This window comes from Ochotona princeps, chromosome 22, assembly GCF_030435755.1.
Source record: "Ochotona princeps isolate mOchPri1 chromosome 22, mOchPri1.hap1, whole genome shotgun sequence".
Taxonomy (NCBI): Eukaryota; Metazoa; Chordata; class Mammalia; order Lagomorpha; family Ochotonidae; genus Ochotona; species Ochotona princeps.
In genome coordinates, this window is record NC_080853.1 from 10,622,012 (window position 1) to 10,644,180 (window position 22,169).

At 46.6% G+C, this 22,169-nt stretch overlaps 1 protein-coding gene across 7 annotated transcripts in view; it reads right to left on the reverse strand.

Moving 5' to 3' along the window:
* The window catches only part of PKIG (cAMP-dependent protein kinase inhibitor gamma), a 71,146-nt gene that overhangs the window by 24,887 nt on the left and 24,090 nt on the right, over window positions 1-22,169 (reverse strand). The window contains exon 1 of one of the 7 annotated variants that reach the window (XM_058679851.1): window positions 13,381-13,424. The exons of 5 other annotated variants lie outside the window; for them this stretch is intronic. The gene's annotated coding sequence lies outside the window, so the exon portion shown is untranslated. Of the gene's footprint in view, window positions 1-572; window positions 730-13,380; window positions 13,425-22,169 lie in introns of those variants that run through there. One more of the 7 variants, XM_058679849.1, reaches the window with a different exon arrangement.

Below are 22,169 nucleotides of genomic sequence, written 5' to 3' on the forward strand. Positions count from 1 at the left end.
TTGCTTTTGAGAGCTCAAATCTTTTCTCCAGCAATTGTAACTTTCCAAATCTAATGACCTGTTAATAAGGGAGACCCTCAGCTCAGGGACTGGTCAGTGAGGGTTGTGGGCACAACCAGAGCCCATTCGTTTCTCTGCACACTGACTTAGCTAGAAATCCGAAAAGCACACAACAAATAAATCCCCAAGAGCTTGGATGTTCTGTTTATTTTCTGGGCATAAAGGTTTTCTTTTAAAGGAACCCCACATGCACTGCAGCTCTGGGGTCATCTGTGGCAACTCTGTGAAACCTAACCCCGTCCCTAACTGAAGCTCAACAGGGTGAAGGCATCACCTCCATTTGCAGCAAGGAGCTGCTGGGAGGGCTCTGGATCCCCTCAACATGGGTCTTTGGAAAGAAAGTGAAACAGCAGTTGAACGGAGCCCATCTGTACCTCCTGAAGCTCCAGCTGCAGCCCTGGGCTATTTCAGACACAACTCACGGATACCGTAACTTAAAAATAGACATTGTATGACCAACAGGCTGCAGGGGTGGGGGTGGGAGTGGCGCGGCAGAGCCAACTTGTACTTACAAAGGCGTTTTCCTCAAAGAGCAGGGTCCCGGGCAGAAGTGAAGGCAGGTGGCAGGATGAACAGGCAGCTCTGAGCTGCAGGAGGATCCTCTCTTGCCCTTTCTCCCTCCCCTGTGTCTCCTAAATGAAAAGCACTTCGAGGTTTTAGTGGGTGTTTCCCACGTCTCGGGCCAACCAAGTCCCCATTTGTTGTAACCCAATGCTCAGTCTGATGATGTCAACCGCTCGACTCACTTGCTCAGTTTCCACCTCTCCTCCTGACGGACAGATCCATTTCCTTTCGACAATGAGCCAGGGGGCTGTAACTGCATCCCAGGCCTGTCACAATTGCCCAACATCCTTCCTTCAATTTTCAAGCCTGCAGCCTCTGTGACAAAAGGCTTCCTATGTGTGCACTCAGCCGGGACTCCCTTTACTGCTGGCTGGGGGCTTTCTAGTCTGTCCGGTTTTATTCTAAATCACTTCATTCTTAATTCACTTAATATTATAATAAGAGATTGTCACCCCACCTCCATCTCTCCTTCTGCTCTATTTTCAAGAAGCCTAATTCCCCCATAAAGCTTCCTATGCACCTGCTGGGCACAGCATATGAATCTGCCCTTCACCCAGGAGAGACACTGCGGGCCTGCAGGAAACACCACAGTTCTGCTGTGCAGAGAACCGGGTCCTAATCCGGGTCAAGCCCCGACCGGATGAATGGCCTTGACCGGGCAGCTCCCTTTCTGGAACTCTTTCCCCATGCATAAAACAATGGCTTTGCTATTCCCTGTTTCTGAAATCCCAGGCTGAAACCCAGTGCCTGAGGAGCTTTATCAACAAACACCTTAGAAGGCCTGGGACTAGAAACTAACCAACAGGCTGGAGGGGGGCGGAGCCCTGGGGGAACCAGAGGCCTCTGCCCAAACTCCTTCAAGCCCCTGTATAGCGCAATGGAACTACTTGAGAGAGAACCCAAAAGAATTCACTGAGCAAGTCCCGGGGCCATGGGAAGCAGCAGCATCTCTACTAGACTGAGATGAGGATGGAACTGGGCCATCCTGGGGGACCCGCTTGGGACATTCATCATCTCTTTGTGAAGGGCCTGGTGGCAGGGGACACACAACGCCTCCCTCCCCACCTGAGTGTGCCACAGGAAGCAATATACTTGGGGCAGGTGGCGGCAGTGTGTGACAGTCAAACATGCAGATCTGTGCATTGCGTGACTTAGTTCCCCTTCATTTCAGCTTTTAAACAGTAAGACAGGACACTAGTGCCTCGTGAACTGTGAGATGCAAACAGCACAAGCAAGGGAACACAAACTGGTACGTGGGAAGTGCTGGAGACATCCAACTCTGACTGCCACACGTAACCTCACCTGATTCTCACGGCACCCTTGGGAGAAGTCAGTTCTCAGCCTTTCTTGGATTGGAAAATGAAACTGAGAAGTGACTTGTCTGAGGTCACACAGCTCAAAACGAAAGGGCCAGAGTTAGAGTCTCTGAGCCCCTAACTAGGTCGGTAACTGGCCCCACATGCGCACAAGCCAGAGATTCCTCTGTGGGGGTTCCTCCGCCCAGCCTGGGAGCTGAACACTTCTGTGGCAGGGCCAGGGCACCCAGTGACTTAACTGCAACTTTCATTTGTTTTCAGAAAACTCTGTTGCTCATCACGAAAGGTCCAAGTAGACAGCTTCATTAGGTGGGAGCAGGCCAACCTGCAGGCTTTTCAAGTGGGTGCAGGAGTGCCTCAGGATAGCAGCCACCTCACGCTCAGAACCTGGGGAGCAGTAGTTGACGCCTCAGGGACCCGGATTTGCTCTGGTCCCTGGACTTCCTAGCTGTGAATGACCTTGGGCAGGGCATTTAACTTCATGCTTTGGTTTCCCAGTATGAAATGAGAATAAGGACAGCATTCACCCTACGTGGTCCCATGTGAGTTAACACAGTCTATATGTTCAGAAATCTTCATGACAGCCAGCAGCCACGTCACAGCAGGAACATTATTTCCTAATCCTATCTCACCATCCTCTGCTCTGGTCAGGACATGACCATGATACAAAGTCAAGGAGGCCAGGAGGAGTAACGGGCCATCAGGCAGGCAACCATGCCAGGCAAACAGAGACAGGAGGCCATGGTCACTGTACAGCAGGTCTTTATTCCAGAAGCCCGAGTGGGCATTGGGAAAGGGAGCTGGGTCCTTGCTTTACACGTGATGTTTTGAATCATATTTTGTCACTTGACTGAAAACCATAGTAAGGATACTACCCTATTACAAAGGCAAAGAATCAAATATTGAGATCCTCTGCAATGTGCACTCTGCAACCCATGTCATCTGTGAGCGGATGCCGAAACACAGGCATGCTCCTTTCATAGTACGAGGATGATGGTGGACATGCTTGGTGGACTGGAGCCATGCATCAGGCCAAGCAAGTCCCAGACACCTGACTTCATGTGGTGTCTATGATCACCAGACCCAGGAGACATTCCTGTTTGCCCCTGATGGCTGCGGCCAAGATGCAGGTGAAGCTGCCCAGGCTGCTCAAACTGAGAGCTCCTCTGGCCAGGCCTACATCATAACCCACCTGTCCTGTGTGTGAAAGGGCCCTCCGCAGGAAACATGGCTGATCTCCAGACGGCATTACTGGCTCTAGTCGAGGGGAAGAAAGCTGCTGTGTGTGCAGAGCCCCTTAAAGGGGCTCAGACAGCCTCTTTGCCCCACTCCCACTCCGTCTCAAAGGGTCTTTTCCACTTGAGAACCTCCTTACTCCTATCTCTCTCTGATAACCAAATATTGCAGGCTGGTGTGGTGGCTCAACAGAATAATCTTTTGCCTTGAAGCAAAGGAATAATATTAAACACATATTTTAAAAACAACCCTCTCCATCTCTCCTCTCTGTAACTCTTTTCTTTTTTAAAGATTTTTTAAAATTTTCATTGGAAAGACAGATTTAAAGAAAGAAGAGAGAAAGAAAGATCTTCCATCCACTGGTTCACTCCCTAAATGGCTGCAATGGCTGGAACTGAGCTGACCTGAAGCCAGGAGCTTCTTCCAGGTCTCCCAAGCAGGTGCAGGGTCCCAAGGCTTTGGGCTGTCCTCTACTTCTACACTTGATCTTAGCCAAAAGGCTGCGAAGCAATCATCCTCTATTTCTTTCCCAGGCTACAGGCAGGAAGCTGGATGGGAGGTGGAGCAGCCAGGACATGAAGCACTGCTCATATGGGACGCCTGCACTTGGAGAATTAGTCATTTAAGCCAATGCCCCAGCCATGACTCTTCCTTTCAAATGACAATAAACTTTAAAAATAAGTGGCAGGGAAGAGCCTGATGCCACAGCATAGTAAGCTAACCTGCCTCTGGTGCTGGCATCCAATATGGGCACGGGTTCAAGTCCTGATTGCGCCACTTATGATCCAGCTCCATGCTTGTGGCCTACAAAAGCAGTGAAGGATGGCACAGGGGCTTGGGCTCCTGCATTCCATATGGGAGACCAGGAAGAGGCTCCAGGCTCCCAGGTCCTGGCTTCGGACTGGCTCATCTCCCACCTCTGTGGGAATGAACCGGTGGATGGGAGGTCTCTGTCTCTTCTTCTCTAGCTTTTCCTTTCAAATAAAAATAAATGGCTATTAAATGCAAACCACATGCAGCTGATGCTCTAACTGCTTTATGTAAATTGTTTCACTAAACCCACAGGGCTCCTAATGAGGTAGGCAAAGTTTTATCTCCACTCCACACATGAGAAAACTCCAGATACATACCAGTCGAGTCATTGGTTTAGCCAGTAACTGACAAGTATCAGTTGCATGGAGTCTATGCATGAGTCGAGTCTTGCCACCATGACCCACTTTCTAGTACAGGCTCTTCACCCAGCCAAGCGCAGGTGTCTGCTACTATAGCACTTCAACCCTGCCTTCTCACTAGATCTTTGCTAGATAACTGAGAGGCACAATGACTAGGATTCAATGATCAGAGTAGACTCTGTTTTCTTTCCCCAGCATAAGAAGTGCTTGTTGTGAAAGAGCAAATTACATAGCAGTAAAAGGGAGGGAACTCATTCACCACCCCAGCACCCAGACACAGCCATGTCACCCAGAGGCGGCACTCCGATGTTTACAACAGTTCTGAAATTAGAAAAATGGTGTCATTCTGTAGGGGCAGGGAAAACAAGAGTAATCAACCCCTCCAAAATGTGACATGTCTGTATCCTAGATATGATTTTGTCTTCAAGTACACCTAATGGTTTATACATTCAGGTGTGTGTTTTGTAATTTATTTGAAAATCAAGAGAAAGGAAGACACACATATAGGGCTCGGGGGAAGACAGATTTCCCACCTGCTGGTTCACTCCCAAATGGCAGCAGTAGGTGGGGTTGGGCCAAACTAAAGCAAGAGTCTGCTGTTTCTTCTTGGCCTCCCACATGAGTACAGGAGTCTGAGCACTTGGGCCATCTTCCACAGCTTTTCCCAAGTGCATTAGCAGGGAGCAGGATTGGAAATGCAGCGATTAGGTCTTGAACCAGTGCCTATATGGGATGCCAGCACCACAGACAACAGCTTTATGCACCATACTACAATGCAGCCCTGCACATTGTGTTGTATTTCTTAGCTACCCAGAACTGCTGTTGGACAGTTGGCAGAAGCTGGGAAGTCTGGCCCCGGGGGGCCTGCGCCCAGGGAGCCTGCCCCAGGAAGCATGCACCCAAGAAGCCTGTCCCAGACAGCCTATGTCCAGAAAGCACATGATGTAGGGATGCAACACTGCCCTTTCCTCAGGTTTTGGTTTCCTTCGGAACTGCTGCCCATCAGCTAGAGATGTTTTCCGATTAGGGCAGTTATGGGAGAGATGTGTGTCCAACTAAGTTAACTCCCAACAATCTTAGTTTCATTGACTGACAGCTGAAAGAAGGGAGTCTCCTCATTTTAGGCATGTGGGCAGGCTGTCAGGCCCAGAGGAGGCAAGGGACTTTGTTGAGGTTGCACAGCCTGTTACTCTAAGAGCAGGAAGACTTCCCGTTGGCTTGAGGGTCTCATCTGCCCTGAGACTCTGAAACAAATCTGAGGGGTCCTTCCTTCTGGCCTTGTTTAACTACTCCTCAACCACCAGATCTCAGACTAAATGTCACTTCCACAGGTGGGGGTGGGGCCTTCTTTCTGAGTTCCATTAGCTCCCCCTGCTGTGCTGACTGGTAGGCTTCCTTCTGCTTCGCCTCTTCTCAATTCTTAGTGCGTGCCACTGCAAGTACCAACCGTGTGCATTTCCCTACCACACCGTAAGCTCCCTTGGGTCAAAAACATGTCTCCCTGCCTCATCGATGGGTCTGACTCCAAGGACTTACAACAGTGCCTGGCAAAGAACAGTAAATACAGATACACACACACACACACACAAAGTCCAGGCTTGGGATAAATTGAAAAGTGCCAAGTTTTCTTTTTCTTTTCTTTTTATTTATTTTTTTATAATCTTACATAGTTGATTAGGGTACAAAGGGTCAAGGGCTACAGGAAAGTGGGTACCAAGTTTTCTAAAGTAGAAATTATGTTTTCCCCCGAGGAGAATGTCATTACAGAATAAGGGATTTCATGTCAAATCATTCCTAACGCACAGAAGAGTCCCTAGTTCATGGAAGCCTGAGGACACATGTAGGCTGAAGTGCAGCCCCAATGTCACAGGCTGTGCGGGACCCCAGGGAGACCCTGGCCTGGAGATGACAGATGTGCCAACAAGGACTTGGGGAAAAGGACAAACAGTAGGAAACCCCGTGAGGGTCCTGTGCCAGGCAGCTTCGGCCTGCACACCAGCGTCACCCCGCCGGCCTGGAGGCACTGCGGAGCGTGCAGGCATGACCCTGGCCTGCTGCTTTGACACCTGAAGGGCCTCTGGATCACGTGCCCCACAGCAAAGCACACGCACCCTTCCATTGGGCACATAGAACTTCCCAGCAACTTCCCAGACAGGGAGAGGCCTTCCAGAGGAAACCACAGCATGGCCCCTAAAAGGAGTCTTCCTTATTGAACGACAATGGCCAAGAAGAGCATTAGAGGGCAGTACTGGAAGAAACTGACAGTAGGACCAAGGATGAAATAGAGTAGAAACTGGGGGAGGGTTTGGGGAGGGGTGCGGAGCATCCCAGTACCTAGAAAACTGTGTCACATAATACAATGTAATTAATAAAAAAAAAAAAAAGAAAGAAAGAAAGCAGAAACTGACAAACCAAACAAGAAGCTCTTAAAACATGGTTAGGTGGGCCAGATGTGAAAGCCTAGTGGCTAAATCCTCACCTTGTACATATGTGCTGAGATCCCATTTGGGCACCGGTTGGTATCCCAGCTGCCCCACTTCCCATTCAGCTTCCTGCTTGTGGCTTGGGAAAACAGTCGAGGATGGCCCAAAGCCTTGGGACTCTGCACCCATGTGGAGACCCAGAAGAAGTTCCTGGCTTCAGACTGGCTTAGCTCCAGCCACAGCAATCACTTCTGGAGTGAACCAGCAAACAGAATATTTTTCTGTCTCTCCTCTCTCTATATCTGCCTTTCCAATAAAAAAGTAATAATAAATCTTTAAAAAAAGAAGTGGTTTTCAGGGATTTTGAAGATATCTGTTCATATGACATAAGAAAATAAAACAAGCCCTTGGAAATTAACAATGTAAATACTGAAATTAACAATTCAATACAAAGGTCAGAAAATAAAACATCTTTCAAGATACAGGGAGAAAACAGGGGATTAAAAAAGGATTTTGCTATAAAGCAGTAATCCCAGGAGTCCAACATCAGATTAAATAAAAATTCCAGGTAAAAGAACAATATTATCCAAGAAACGAAGAAATGTCCAAGAACTAAGGACTTGACTCATCCAACTGACAAGTCTGAAAAGTGTTGGGTGGGAACACAGTGAGGCTCTGCCTCTTAACCTTCCAGAATTCAAAAGAAAACAATTCAAAAAGCTTCCCAAGGGACAATAGCTTGTTTCAAAAGAAAAGAATCAGACTGGTATCAGATTTCTCATCAGCAATACTGGTACCTGCAAACAATGGAAAACTTCTAAAGGAAAATTATTGGGAACCAAGAATTCCGTGTTCAACTGGGCACAATAAAGATATTTTTAGCTATGCAACAACTAGGGACAATTGATTTCTCAGGCACTATTTTCTCAGTAAGTTCCTGGAGAACACATTTCACCTAAATGTGTGACTGAAGACAGGAAAAGCCATCCTTCACAAACAGGGTTGCAGCATGACTGAGGGGAGCAAAGGCCTAGCACAAGAGTGAAGGAGCCCCAAGCCTGGACAGGACCTGTCTAGTCAGCACAAGGGGACAGAAGGTCCCTGGAACAAGAAGTGATAGACTCCCGGATGCGCATACAGGACAGTGTGGACAAGCTAAGCAACAAGGAACCAGAAAACTAATTTGAATGTTACTAGCTAAGAATTAAATGGTATTTATAATCCCACACCTGTAAAACACTGAATACCGAATTAACTAGAAATGATGACACTGGGAAGAAGTGGGATTGGAGGGAAGATCTAAGGAACTAAGTTAGCCTCACACGTCACCCAAGAAATCAAAAGGTTAACATCCAGAACAAGTCAGTCAAGAAAAACGTGGGGCTATTGTTTGGATCTGATTAGAGGCTCCCCCAAAAGTTCCAGTTAACTGAAAGAAATTAAAAGCTACTTCGGGGTGGTAATAAATAATAACAGTGCTGTTGTATTTAAACAAGGACGGTGCTTATTCTCTTGTATTCTCCAATGAATGTTATGTCTAGAATTTACTTTAGAATTACATAGTAGCAGGGGAAAGTGGCAATACAAGCAGACAAAACGAGACTCCTGATTGTTAAAGCTGGGTACTGGTAGAACCCATTATATTGTTCTTTAGTTCTGCATGTGTTTGAAACTCCTAGCAATGTTAAGAAAACAGAGACGGCTTATGAAGCATGCTATCCAGCTATCTGGAAGAAACACTAAACAGTGACCAGAATCCACATTGTGGAAGAAAACTTCTGGGAAGAAAACCAGGTGGAGGCTAAAAAAAGGATAGGCAGGGGAGAGTGGGCATTTAATTTAATGATACTTGATTATAAGATGAACTAGGCAGGGGCGAAGCAGGAGAATAAGTCTCCATTTGTGGCACTAACATCTTATGTAGACACTAGTTCACGTCCCAGCTGCTCTACTTCCATACAGCTCCTTGCCTACAGCCTGAAAAAGTACCAGAGGATGGTTCAAGTCCCTTGAAGAAGCTCCTGGCTTTGGATTGGCCCAGCCCTGGCCACTGCAGCCATTTGGGAGCGGACCAGCTCTCTGTCTCTCCTCCTCTCAGTGTAACTCTGCCTTCCAAATAAAAATCTTTTTTTTTTTTTTTAAATAAGAAATTAGCAAAAACTATTGCCTATGCTATTCTGGAAGCAAATAGTGGGACTAGCACTGAGGTACAGGGTAAGCCCCTGCCTTTGAGCTGGCTTTCCACATGAGCATTAGTTCAAGTCCTGGCTGTTCTACTTCCAATCAAGCTCATTGCTACCATGCTTAAGAAAGTAGCAGGATGGGCCCAGCGGCGTGGCCTAGCGGCTAAAGTCCTCGCCTTGAAAGCCCCGGAATCCCATATGCGCGCCGGTTCTAATCCCGGCAGCTCCACTTCCCATCCAGCTCCCTGCTTGTGGCCTGGGAAAGCAGTTGAGGACGGCCCAATCCTTTGGGACACTGCACCCGCGTGGGAACACCTGGAGGGGGTTCCTGGTTCCTGGCTTCGGATCAGCGCGCACTGGCCCGTTGCGGCTCACTTGGGGAGTGAATCATCAGACAGAGGGTCTTCCTCTCTGTCTCTCCTCCTCTCTGTATATCTGACTTTGTAATAAAAATAAATCTGAAAAAAAAAAGAAAAGAAAGTAGCAGGAGATAGACCAAGTAATTGGGACGTAGGAGGGCTGGAGAGAGTTCTAGGCTCCTGGCTTTCACCTGACCCAGTCCCAGCCATTGTGGCCACCTGGGAAGTGAACCAGTGGATGCAAGATCTCAGATCTCTCTCTGTCTCTCTCTCTCTCTCTCTTTCTCTCGCTTTCCCTCTGAAACTGTTTCAACTAGATAAAATAAATCCTTCAAAAATAAACCAGAGATGATATTAGAGAAATGGAGGTAAAAGAAGTAAACTCAGAAAAACAAAGATAACTGCCTCAAGGTGAAGGGTAAGCAGGAGGGGGGTTGCTTTTCCGGACTCAAGATTTAAAACAAAACAAAAAAGCTCCTGCATTATTTCGATTCTAAAAAATCATCTACATTTTAAAAAAATGTTATTTGAAAGGCAGATTTACAGAGAGAAGGAAAGTGAAAGAGAGGTCTTCACTCCCCAAATGGCTACAACGGGCAGAGCTAAGCCAACCCCAAACCAGGAGTCAGGATCTTTCTCTGAGGCACTCACCCGACTGCAGGGTCTCATGGCTTTGGGACATCCTCTGCTGCTTTCCAGGGGCCACAATCAGGGAGCTGGATCAGAAATGGAGCACTGGGGACTAGAACCAGTGCCCACATGGGATGCTAGCACCACAGGTGGGAGATTAGCCTGTTAAGCCACCTGTTGATCCCTAAAAAGTCATCTGTTATTATCAGTTTCCAGTAGGGCTGATCTCAACTCCTATATACTGCATGTCTGTGAAGGTTTGGAATCCCAAATTGCCAGAGGGCATCTCCACATTAAGTGTAATAACCACTAGTATTGCCCTCCAACTATCGCTATTTGTCCATGCTTTATGTTATTCTGCTTCTTACAACATTCTAATGAGAAAAATACAGATACTCTCACTATTCAGATGAAAGTCCTGAGGCTGAACAGGAGCCTTTTGCTTGGGGGCACAGAGGTGAAGCCGGGCTCCTTTCCCCTATCCTGTCTGTGCTTTCCTTCCACAAGTCCAGGACCCCCACTTGAACAAAGTATTTTGACAGAAAATGCTCCATGGGCCCTGTGGAACAGGAGAGACAGAACCACTCTCACTTGGCAAAGGAAAAAACAAGTAAGGCAAAGTGAGGCCGTCTGCTGGGGAACCCAAACGTTCTGACTCCCTCCCCAGTGTTCCTACCACCAGGCCTTCTCTCTGTCTCCTCCTCAACAACACAATGTCCAATTACTCAGAACCTCCTTGAAGCCATTTGACAAAAGAGCCACTGTAAAAGAATACAACAAGGAATTTTTTCAAAAAGACATTTTTCCAAAGGAAGCATAGTAATACCCTGTGGAATGGCCTCACTTGCTCTGCTGTCAGAGTCCTCAGAGGGGCTCCCCACATGCCAAGCAGCCTGCTCGCCTGGCACACAGCAGGGCAGCGCTGGCTCAGAGGTATGCTGCAGTTCCAACCAGCAGCACCACTCCTTCTGGCTCCAGGATCCAAACACAGAAGTGACCCAGCAGGCTGCTGCCCTGAAAAGCCAACGCCTCCTCAGTCTTCACTCAACCAACCACACAGTGGCCCCAGGGCTTTAAGCGGTTGGCAGGAATCCTAGCTCAGTGCTGCTTACAACTGAAGTGGAGTTTACAAACGGTGAGACAGGCTGGATGGAGGGTGGGGGAGGAGCCCAAATGGGGAACTCCAGGGGGTGAGTACCTGACCCCCAAGGGGCTGACTACCCCCTCAGGCTCAGTTTCCCCAGGCCCACTCAAGGCTGGCATCTGATCCACTGCCAGGCAGCAGCAGCCGGGGGAAGAAGCTGTGTACTGGAGTGCAGACTATTTATAGCGCCTGCAGTCTGCATGTATTTTGGATGACAAATCTCTGGGCTTCAAGTGAGGTGGGACTTTGCTCCTGGAGGACAATTTCACCAAACACATCCTCTCCCTGCAACACCCCTGAGTCCCTCACTCACACACGTTGCCCTCGTGATGGCTTATTTAAATTGTGGAGTTGAAACACATTACAAAAAGACATCACTTATAAGAACAAGAGACTTAGACTAGGTACAATGACTCAATTGCCTAATCTTCCCCCTGCACACACCAGGATCCCATATGGGCACCAGTTCAGGTCCTGGCTGCTCCATTTCCCTTCCAGCTTCCTGCTGTGGCCTGGGGAAGCAGTAGAGGATGGCCCAAGGCTTTGGGACCCTGAGCCTAAATGGAAGACCAGGAGGAAGCTCCTGGTTCCTGGCTTTGCATTGGCTCAGCTCCAACTGTTGTGGCCACTTTAGGAGTGAACCAGTTAATGGAAGATATCTCCTGCTCTCTGTAAATCCGCGTTTCCAAAGAAAATGTAAATAAGTGTTAAAAAAACAAAACAAAACAAAAAAACCCAGCCCCCCCCCCAAGAGACTTTCCAGCTATTTGTCTCTGAGTTCATCTCTGAGTTCGAAGTACACAGCATTCTCTTTAAGGCTTGAATAAGAAATTACATTCTAATACATGCTTATTCTATTAAAAAATATACAACTTTTCCAAAAACAACACAGCACTGAGTGGGGTGTGAAATGTAATCAGACTGTACTGTAATGCTGCTGAATCCCACTTGAGACCCATGCAGGGAACACTTTTTACAGCATGGGTTTCAGAGGAGGCCACTAGGCCTGAGCAGAGATCCATAAACAGTATATGCAAACATACACACACTCCAAAGAAACAACAGAGGTCTTATTACACAGCTGCTCTGGGCAGCAGCAGTCACAGTGTGCAATGTTCCCTGAGGCCCCTGCCCAAGGGCATGCCACACAGAGAGAGGCAGAGCCTTCTGCATGGTTTTAACTCACGAAAGGTAGCACAGCCTTGCCAACGAATCTGCGTGGAAAAGCCAGCCTGCTCTACGCTGCCTGCTGCCTCGATTCCAATGAAGGCAGAGATGCTCAGCATCTCCCCAGAGCCAGGCCTTACCAAATTCTAAAGCCGGCTAAGTGGTTGTTAACCAACAATGAACTAAAACGCTGCAGGCCTAAGGTCAGATCACACAATGCAGACAGGAAGGAACTAGCCCAGAGAAAAAGGTCCGTGCATGAAGAAAAAGGTTTGTAGGGTGATGCTGGAAGGGAGGGGGAACAGAAGGGATTCTCACAGGGCTGACGTGTTCTCTTCTCCGGCTGATCTGGGTGATGGAGCTCATTAGAAGGCAAATGAAAAAATCCTAAAGGTAATTTTTCTATACCTTATTTGTATTTTTATTTGAGAGGCTGGGCGGGTTTACTCCCCCAAATGCAACAGGCAGGTCTGGGTGAGGCCAAAGCCAAGAGCCAAAAACTTCTTGATCTCTGTCTCCTATAGAGGTAGGAGGGGTGGAATACTTGAGCCACCACCTATTGTCTCCAAGGCACATTACCAGGCAGCTGGAATTGTTAACTGAGGCAGAACGTGAACCCAGGAACTCTGATATGGAGTGTGGGCATACTAGTGGGGTCTTGGTTACTGAGCTGGGCCACTGCCCTCAACACCTCTATTTTTTATGAGGAAAAAAATTCTGGTGAGAGTGAGGGATGGATCTATTTCTACATATAAACGGAATGTATATTATTTTCAGTTATTTTGCAAGTCACTTTGTCAATACTTTGCTGACCAAATCTTTTTTTGTTATTTGTATTTTTACGATACAGTTCCATAGGTGACCAAAAATTTAAATGTAGCCAATCTTTGATCCCATAATTCCATAGCTAGGACTTCTAAGAATAAAATATTCTGATTCAAACCTGAAGGCAAAATGCTACTTTTTCAGACACACTTCTGTGACCCATGCGTCCATCTGTAATGGATTTTTATTTTCACAGCTGCACAGCATCACCATTTCTGTTGTCTACTCATTTGTTTACCACATTTCACTACTACCACACAACATTCCCCATGCCCTGTGCCTGCTCTGTAAGCACAGGGACCTCATCAGTCTTGTACAATACTCTTCCTACGTGCTGGACACCAGGCAGGCACACTGTATGCATCATGTCATTTAATCATCTCAGACAAACAAGGTTTCCTTTATTACCTCAGAGATGAGCCAACTAAGGCACAGCTGATGTCCAGTAAGTGGCAGCTGGAACTTGAAGACTGGTGTGTGTGTGACTACAAACGCCATGCTCTTAACTATTCCTATCAAAATGACGCAAAAGTCTAAATGTACACTGCAAGCAACTCTAGTCAGAGAAATTCATCACAGGGAGACAGAGAAGAACACACAGACACCCCTCATTTAGAGCTTACTGCTTGTTGACAGTAAATACTGGTAATGCATTTAGGCAAAACCTTTAGGCCTGCTTTTAACTCGCCCCTCCCACCTCAGAAACTGTAAGGATGTATGAGATGAGGCACAGTACCTGGCTGCCAGATGAGATTTGGTCACTGTTCCCACATACATTTTTTTAATTTTAAAAAAAGGGGTTTTTTTTTTATTGCAAAGTCAGATATATAGGCAGGAGAGACAGAGAGGAAGATCTGTCCGTTGTTTCACTCCCCAAGTGGCCACAATGGCTGGAGCTGAGGCAATCCAAAGCCAGGAGCCAGGAGCCAGGAACTTCTTTTGGGTCTCCCATGCGGGTATAGGGTCCCAAGGCTTTGGGCCGTCCTCCACTGCTTTCCCAGGCCACAGGCAGGGAGCAGGATGGGAAGGGGGTCTGGTGGGATTAGAACTGGCCCCATATGGGATCCTGGTGTGTGCAAGAGGAGGACTTTAGCCTCTAGGCTACCACACTGCTCCTACCCCACTGCATATACCTTTAAACCTCTACCAGGAAGTACAACATACCAACTTGTTAACAGAGGCCATTTCTGGACAGCTAAGTTACTGTCCAAAACCCACTTCTCCAATTCCAGAACCAACTCTCCCTCTTGGAGGCCTGGTAAAACAGAAGATGACCCAAGTGTTTGTGCCCCTGCCACGCACATGGGAGACCCAGATGAAGCACCTAGCTTCAACCTGGCTCAGAGCTGGCCACTGAAATTACCAGAGGAATGAACCAGAGGATTAAATATCTGTCTCTCCTTTTCTGTGAATTGTGTTTTTTAAAACAAATAGATAAATCTTTTTTTTTTTTAAAGATTTATTCATTTTATTACAGCCAGATATACACAGAGGAGAGACAGAGAGGAAGATCTTCTGTCTGATGTTTCACTCCCCAAGTGAGCCGCAACGGGTGATGCGCACCAATCCGATGCCGGGAACCAGGAACCTCTTCCGGGTCTCCCACGCGGGTGCAGGGTCCCGATGCATTGGGCCGTCCTCGACTGCTTTCCTAGGCCACAAGCAGGAAGCTGGATGGGAAGTGGAGCTGCCGGGATTAGAACCGGCGCCCATATGGGATCCCGGGGCTTTCAAGGCGAGGACTTTAGCTGCTAGGCCACGCTGCCGGGCCCAACAAATAGATAAATCTTAAAAAAAAAAAAAAGGTAAATATGTGGGGCAGTTGTTTGGAGCAGTAAATTACCACTTGAAATTCCTATATGCCATACTGAAGTATGTGAGTTCTAGTTCCAGCTAGTACACTTCCTACCCAGCAACCTGATGATACATACACTTGGAGGCAGCAAGAAGGGCAGTACTTGGGTCCCTGGGACTCACATAGGAGACCTGGATGGAGTCCTAGGGCCGTGGCTTTGGCCTAACCCAGTTCTAGCTGTGGCAGGCATTTGAGGCATGAAGTAGCAGGTAGAAAATCTTCCTGCCTTTTAAACAAAATGAAAATCAATTTTTAAAAATAAATACAATGCACTTATAAGAAGATGTTCATATAATCATATCCATCTCCTAGAGAGGACCTGTCAAATGGATGGTGTTTTGGTAGCTGATGTCTTTAGGCTTACCTAGGCAAAAACAAAGCTCACATAAAAACTGGCAGTTGCTAAGTACATCATACAGAAATAACAACTGGGATTCAATAGAGACATCTGTAATCTACCAACGCTCGTAATGCCTTTTAAAAATTTATTTATTTATTTAGCAGCTGGAGAGAGAATGAGTGAGCTTGCTCACTCCCATCCACTGGTCCATTCCCCAAACACCTACCATGGTCAGGGCTAGGCTGAGACGAAGCCAAGACTGAAGGACACGATGCAGATCTTCTACATGGGTGGTAGGGACCCAAGTACCTGATCTAGTATCTGTTGCCTCCCAAGTTGTGACAGGAAGCTGGAACAGGCAGTGGAGTCAGACCCAGGCATTCCAGTATGGAATGCAGGTGTCCGCCAACCAGCAGCTTTATGGCCAAATGCCCACCCCTGATAATGTTAATAAATGTTTGTATGTTCTTTATTGTTGATGAAAACCAAATACAAGAGAGAATTTCAATATTAGCCTGACAGTTCAGAAACACAGAAAGCCAGAATGCATATCGTAACTCCCTTGTAACACCCCTCCCCACCTCAAAGATTCTGCAGGATGCTGCACAAACCTTGGACTCTGAGGATGTAAAACAAGAGGTCAAGCTGATCTGATCCAGATCTTAAAGTCCTGAGACATCTTGGTCATGTGTATTTATCAAATGGATTAAGGAATAAATTGATACATGTTTAAGTTGGCCAATCCACAGTACTGAAAAGCGTTTCATAACTGCACAGTGACACTTCCTCATTTTATGTCACCGATACCTACTGAAATTATCTCATTAAAGTAGGATCCTGAGCCCAGTGTGGTGGCCTAGCGGCTCAAGTCCTCACCTTGCACGTGCCAGGATCCCAGCAGCCCCGCTTCCCAACCAGCTCCCTGCTTGTGGCCTGGGAAAGCAGTGGAGGACGGCCCAAAGCCTTGGGACCCTGCACCTACACGGGAAACCTGGAAGAGGCTCCTGGCTCCGGATCAGTGCAGCTCCAGCCATTGCAGTCACTTGGGGAGTGAATCATGGTCACTTGGGGAGTGAATCATCGGACAGAACATCTTCCTATCTGTCTCTCCTCCTCTCTGTATATATGACTTTGCAATAAAAATAAATTTAAAAAAAAGTAGGACCCTTCTCTACAGGAAATCTTTACATGAATATACTCTCGGAATTTTTGAGACTATGGCTAACTTGGGATCCATTAAAGGTCTGCAGACCAAGTTCAAAAACTCTTGCTCTAGGGAGACTGCAACAGTGTTGATGGACATTGCTTGTTGGTGACAACCAGTATCACAAGCCACCTTACAGTTTATACAGAAAGTCTAAGAACATCACCGACATTCATTCATCTGCAAACAGATGGTGATGGTGTGTGCCTATACACCAGATTCTGAAGATAGATGCAATGAGATCTCTACAGGGTTATGTCTGAGGGAAGCAAAAATGGAAACAGGCCATTACAATATAGGGGGTCACATCAGACCTATTCACCCCTCAACTTTCTTCTTTGGCCTCAAGACTCACTAGCTACAAATCAAACAGGTGAAGATGACTGACATGAATACGGAGCACAGGCAGAGAACAGAACAAGTTGCCAGGACACCAATGCAATCTCAAAGCTCCACTTGGTTCTTCCTGTTGACCCCGCCTCCCACCTGGGTCCGCATAATAGAAACCTCAAAGCAACATCAAAAATAAAAGAGACCTTTCCACTTTAACCAGTAGTATCCATGAGGATGTTTTAATTGTTTCTTCAAATTCCACTTTAAGAACAGGAGGCAGTGGAGCAGCACCATGTCTTGCTCATTCCCTAAACAGCAGAGCTTACGGGCTTTCACACCGGGCCAATTGCGCAGAACAAACAGAGGAGCTTCAGAGAAAGTGCAAGTGGTTTGCTCGGACCAAATAAACAGCATCTTTCCAGCCAGCCAGATCAGCACCAGAGCTCCACTGACACCAAGTTTAGTACTGTGAAGCTGCTTCCTGAAGTGGCTGTCGGAAAAGACAAACGGGAAAATACACATCTGTTTCAGTGTATTACTCAGAGCATGCAAAGTGACCATCATCACAAATACAAAACGAAGGTGGCAAACTAAAAAAACAAAACAAAACAAAACAAAAAAAACGGGGGGAGGGGGCTTTTAGGAGAAGGCCTGTGGAGGGTGGATGGGGAGATTTTTCTTCTTTTTTTTAATGTCTTTTTGTTCTTTCTGAGCACTCAATTTTACAAAGATAGATTGTTGGAACTCAGCTATTATCAACCACAATCAATAGTAATGGGATGAATAACAAACATGAATTTCAGAAGGAAGAAACCTCAGTCTTCTGAGGAGCAGATCAGGTAAACTTGAGCACAGAAGCCATCGTTAACGCTAATGCCCCGTGTTGTGGCAATATGGGCAAATGCAGGCTAGAATGGAGCACAGCACAACTTTCATGAAGAGCAGCTTATCATCCCTAACAGTGTACCCAAACAGGGTGTATAGGAATCTCTCTTTTATTAATTTTTTAATTCAGTTTTGCTGTGAATCTAAAATGGTCTTGGGAAATGAAGTCTTTCAATTTTTAAAACGTATCTTCCCTTTGATCCAGTTCTTCTAAGAATTTATTTTAAAGAAATCATTAAGAATGTGTGTATAGTGCCTGGAGCAGTAATTGGAAAGGCAGACTTAAAAAAATAATAATAAGGGCCCTGCGGCGTGGCCTAGTGGCTAAAGTCCTTGCCCTGAACGCCCCGGGATCCCATATGGGCGCTGGTTCTAATCCCGGCAGCTCCACTTCCCATCCAGCTCCCTGCTTGTGGCCTGGAAAAGCAGTTGAGGACGGCCCAATGTTTTGGGACCCTGTACCCGTGTGGGAGGCCCAGAAAGAAGTTCCTGGTTCCCAGCATCAGATCGGCGCAGCACTGGCCGTTGCGGCTCACTTGGGGAGTGAATCATCGGATGGAAGATCTTCCTCTCTGTCTCTCCTCCTCTTTGTATATCTGACTTTGTAATAAAAATAAATCTTTAACAAAAAAAAAATAATAAACCTTTTTAAGACAACTCAAACTGTTCAATTCAGCACTATTTAGAGCAGTGGGAAAAAATCTTGAAAGAAGATTATGGAACAGCTACGTAAACTCTGGTGTCTCTTTGGGATGTAACACTGCAGAGTCACAGTAGGTCGTAACAGAAGAGTACCTAATGACATGAAATGTCAGCTTGCTTAAAAGTTAAGGTATGCATGTTCCAAGCTCACATTTGTCAAAGGCACCCCTGAATAGAAAAAAGCAGCAGCTACTGGCCAATAGTCAGGGTGATGGCACTTCAAGAGATTTTTAAAATTTTCTTACTAGTATTCTTGATTTTTCTAAAAAGATTCTTATAATAAAGGTAGTATTTCTCCCACAAAAAGAAAATATATGAAAAGTTAATTTTATGTTATTTAGGAGAACATATGCTAAGATTATATTTGTAATAAAAACATGTTTCCATAAAAAGAAAATGTATCAGGCCCGGCGGTGTGGCCTAGTGGCTAAAGTCCTCGCCTTGAAAGCCCCGGGATCCCATATGGGCGCCAGTTCTAATCCCGGCAGCTCCACTTCCCATCCAGCTCCCTGCTTGTGGCCTGGGAAAGCAGGAGAGGATGGCCCAAAGCTTTGGGACACTGCACCCGCGTGGGAGACCTGGAAGAGGTTCCTGGTTCCTGGCATCAGATTGGCGCGTACCAGCCCGTTGCGGCTCACTTGGGGAGTGAAACATCGGATGGAAGATCTTCCTCTCTGTCTCTCCTCCTCTCTGTATATCCGGCTTTCCAATAATAATAAAATCTTAAAAAAAATAAAAGAAAATGTATCAAATTATTTTTTTTTTAAGTTCTTTTGGACAGCACACACCAAATGCTACCAATACGTGCATACTGTTATATAAGAAAGGCATCTACGGATGAGTTAGTTATAACAGAAGTAAAATAAGGAACACATTGTGTGGCCGTTAAAAATGGTGACAATGGCACAAGTCACATTCTATTAGCGGAGAACTGTCTCCGGGGCCCATTCGTGCCCTCTGCTGCCCTGGCATCACTCTGAAGGCGCGGTTCCCAGCCTGGGCTTGGTCAGCAGGCGCACAAGAAGGAACACACCAAGACTCTGGTGAGCAGCAGCAGAGACACCACTGAAGCTGCACCTGCAAGTGGGATGAAGTGAGCACCACGCTTTATTCACCCAGCTCAGACCTATAGTTCCAGCCACCTAACAGGAAGGATCAAGACAAGCTGAAGAGTACAGAAAGAAAGAAGCAAAGACCCAGAAAAAGAAAAAGGAAAACAGGAGAAGAAAACTTGAATTTTTTTTTTTTTTTTTTTTTTTTTTTTAGGAAAGTGAGCTAGAGACAGTACAGAGTACAAGGGAGGATTTTCTAGTATGGAAATATCCTGAGCTCCTGACCCAGGAGAGCCCTTCTTAAATCCTTTGATGAGACACCCTAGTGGAGAAGTCCTCGAGCTTCCTTCTCATTTCCTGCGAATGACTGCACCGCTCCTGGCGCCTGATGATTATCCTGCATCCAGGGGATTTCAAATATCATGAAAGGTAAGATCAAGAACAAGACCATCTGTGAAAGAATGAGATAACTTTGATCTAAATGTGTACCAGTGTCATGATTTGCAGCACAGATCATTTATTAAAGAGCTGCCAAGAGCCTACTGTGTTCACAGATGAGAATTCTCTGCCAGGAAAAATCCCCAAGCCTGAAGCAGTGTTGTCTCTAAGGGAGCAGATTTTCTTCTTCTTTTTTTAAGATTTATTTATTTTTATTACAAAGTCAGATATACAAAGAGGAGGAGAGACAGAGAGGAAGATCTTCCATCTGATGTTTCACTCCCCAAGTGAGCCGCAACGGGCCGGTGCTGCACCAATCCGAAGCTGGAAACAAGGAACGCCCCAGGATCCCATATGGGCGCTAGTTCTAATCCCAGCAGCTCCACTTCCCATCCAGCTCCCTGCTTGTGGCCTGGGAAAGCAGTCGAGGATGGCCCAAAGATTTGGGACCTTGCATCCATGTGGGAGACCCGGAAGAGGTTCCTGGTTCCCGGCATCGGATCAGCACAGCACCGGCCATTGTGGCTCACTTGGGGAGTGAATCATCGGACAGAAGAACTTCCTCTCTGTCTCTCTTCTCTGTATATCTGACTTTGTAATAAAAATAAATAAATCTTAAAAAAAAAACCTAAATGGCTTTTATGTGAGTATGTTTGCTGAAAAAAACTCAAAAATTGAATAGCACAGAAATTATTCAGATTGAGTTACTATACTCCTTTACATTACTGTATTCAAAGCTTAAAAAGTTTATATATAATGAACATATTCTCAGTGCTGCACTTAAGCTACTTTACAATCCACCTGTAACAAACCAAAACCTATTCTCCAAATTCCTATGGTGAAGTGTCCGTATCTCAGAATGGGACTGGTGAGACAGCCCTTTAAAGAGATAACTGAGTGGGGAGAACCCAAGTATCTATGTAACTGTGTCACATAATACAATGTAATTACTGAAGTTAAATAATAAATAATTAAAAAAAAAAAAAAGAAGTGATAAGGAAAGAAAAAAAAAAAAAAAAAGAGATAACTGAGGTAACATACGGGGTCATATAAACAAGCGCGAAGCACGTCTGGTGTACGTGCAAGGTACAGAGACCAGGAAGTGACCAGGCGGAGACACAACAAGAAGGCAGCTATCTGACGGACAAGAAGAAACCAAACCAGTCAACAGCTTGACCTAGGACAGCTGGCCTCCGGAACACTGAGAAAGTGCATCTCAGCTGCCTAAGCCACAGGCTGGACTTCATTCTGGCAGGCCCAAGCAGGCCAGAGCACCATCATTAGTCTCACTGTAATCATTCCATGTAAGTACTCCAAACTCCACGTAGTATTCTAGAATAATCACTAGTCAGTCTCAGACCATTACCAAGCTGGGCATGCTTCCATGCCCTTGCACACACTGCTTCTGCCGCTGAAGAGCCCTGGTTTATGTGCCTGGGAACTGCCTGCGTAGGCCTTTAGGAGGCAGTTCAAGACTCACCTCCTGAGAATGTCAGCCCAGCGAGCCTGTGTTTATGACGTGAGAAGTGGATCAGCTCATTCAGCACCTGCCACACCTCCCCTCTGGCTAGCATTCCAGGACTATTTAAGTCTGGGGGGACAAGGTCTAGGGTCCCCAGCCAGTGGGGTTCTGATGTGGCCAAGGTTCTGGGTGATCAGGGAGAGGTGGCCTATTAAGAGGGACTGAGTCTTTCGACGGAGCCCAGGGCAGATAGGCAGTTCTCACGGAACTTATTTGGCAGGGTATCTGGCAACCGGCCCCGAGTGTCACGGAAGCTGAGTAATGACGGCAATAGGATTTTCTCTAAGAAAGTCACCCCGTGGTGATGGGCTTCCGTGGCCTGCAGTTCACTGGCTGCTTGGCTCTCAGTGAACTAGCACCTGGGCCCCATGAGATTCCATAAGCTCCTTAAATCTTTCAAATGCTTTTCTGCTTAAACTCTCTGTAGCAAACACTTCAGTAGTGTGTCACTAATTGGGGCCTGGGATGGTAACCTAATGGCTAACGTGCTTGCCTTGCATGTGCCAGGATCCCATATGGGCAAAGGTTCATATCCCAGCTGCTTGTTCTACTTCCCATCCAGCTCCCTGCTTGTAGCCTGGGAATGCAGTGGAGGATGGCCCAAAGCCTTGGGACCCTGCACCCACATGGGAGACCTGGAAGAAGCTCCTGACTTCCTCAGCTCAACTCCAGCCATTGTAGCTACTTGGCAGTGAACCAGCGGGTGGAAGATCTGTCTGCCTGCCTCTCCTTTTCTCTTTAAATCTACCTTTCCAGTAA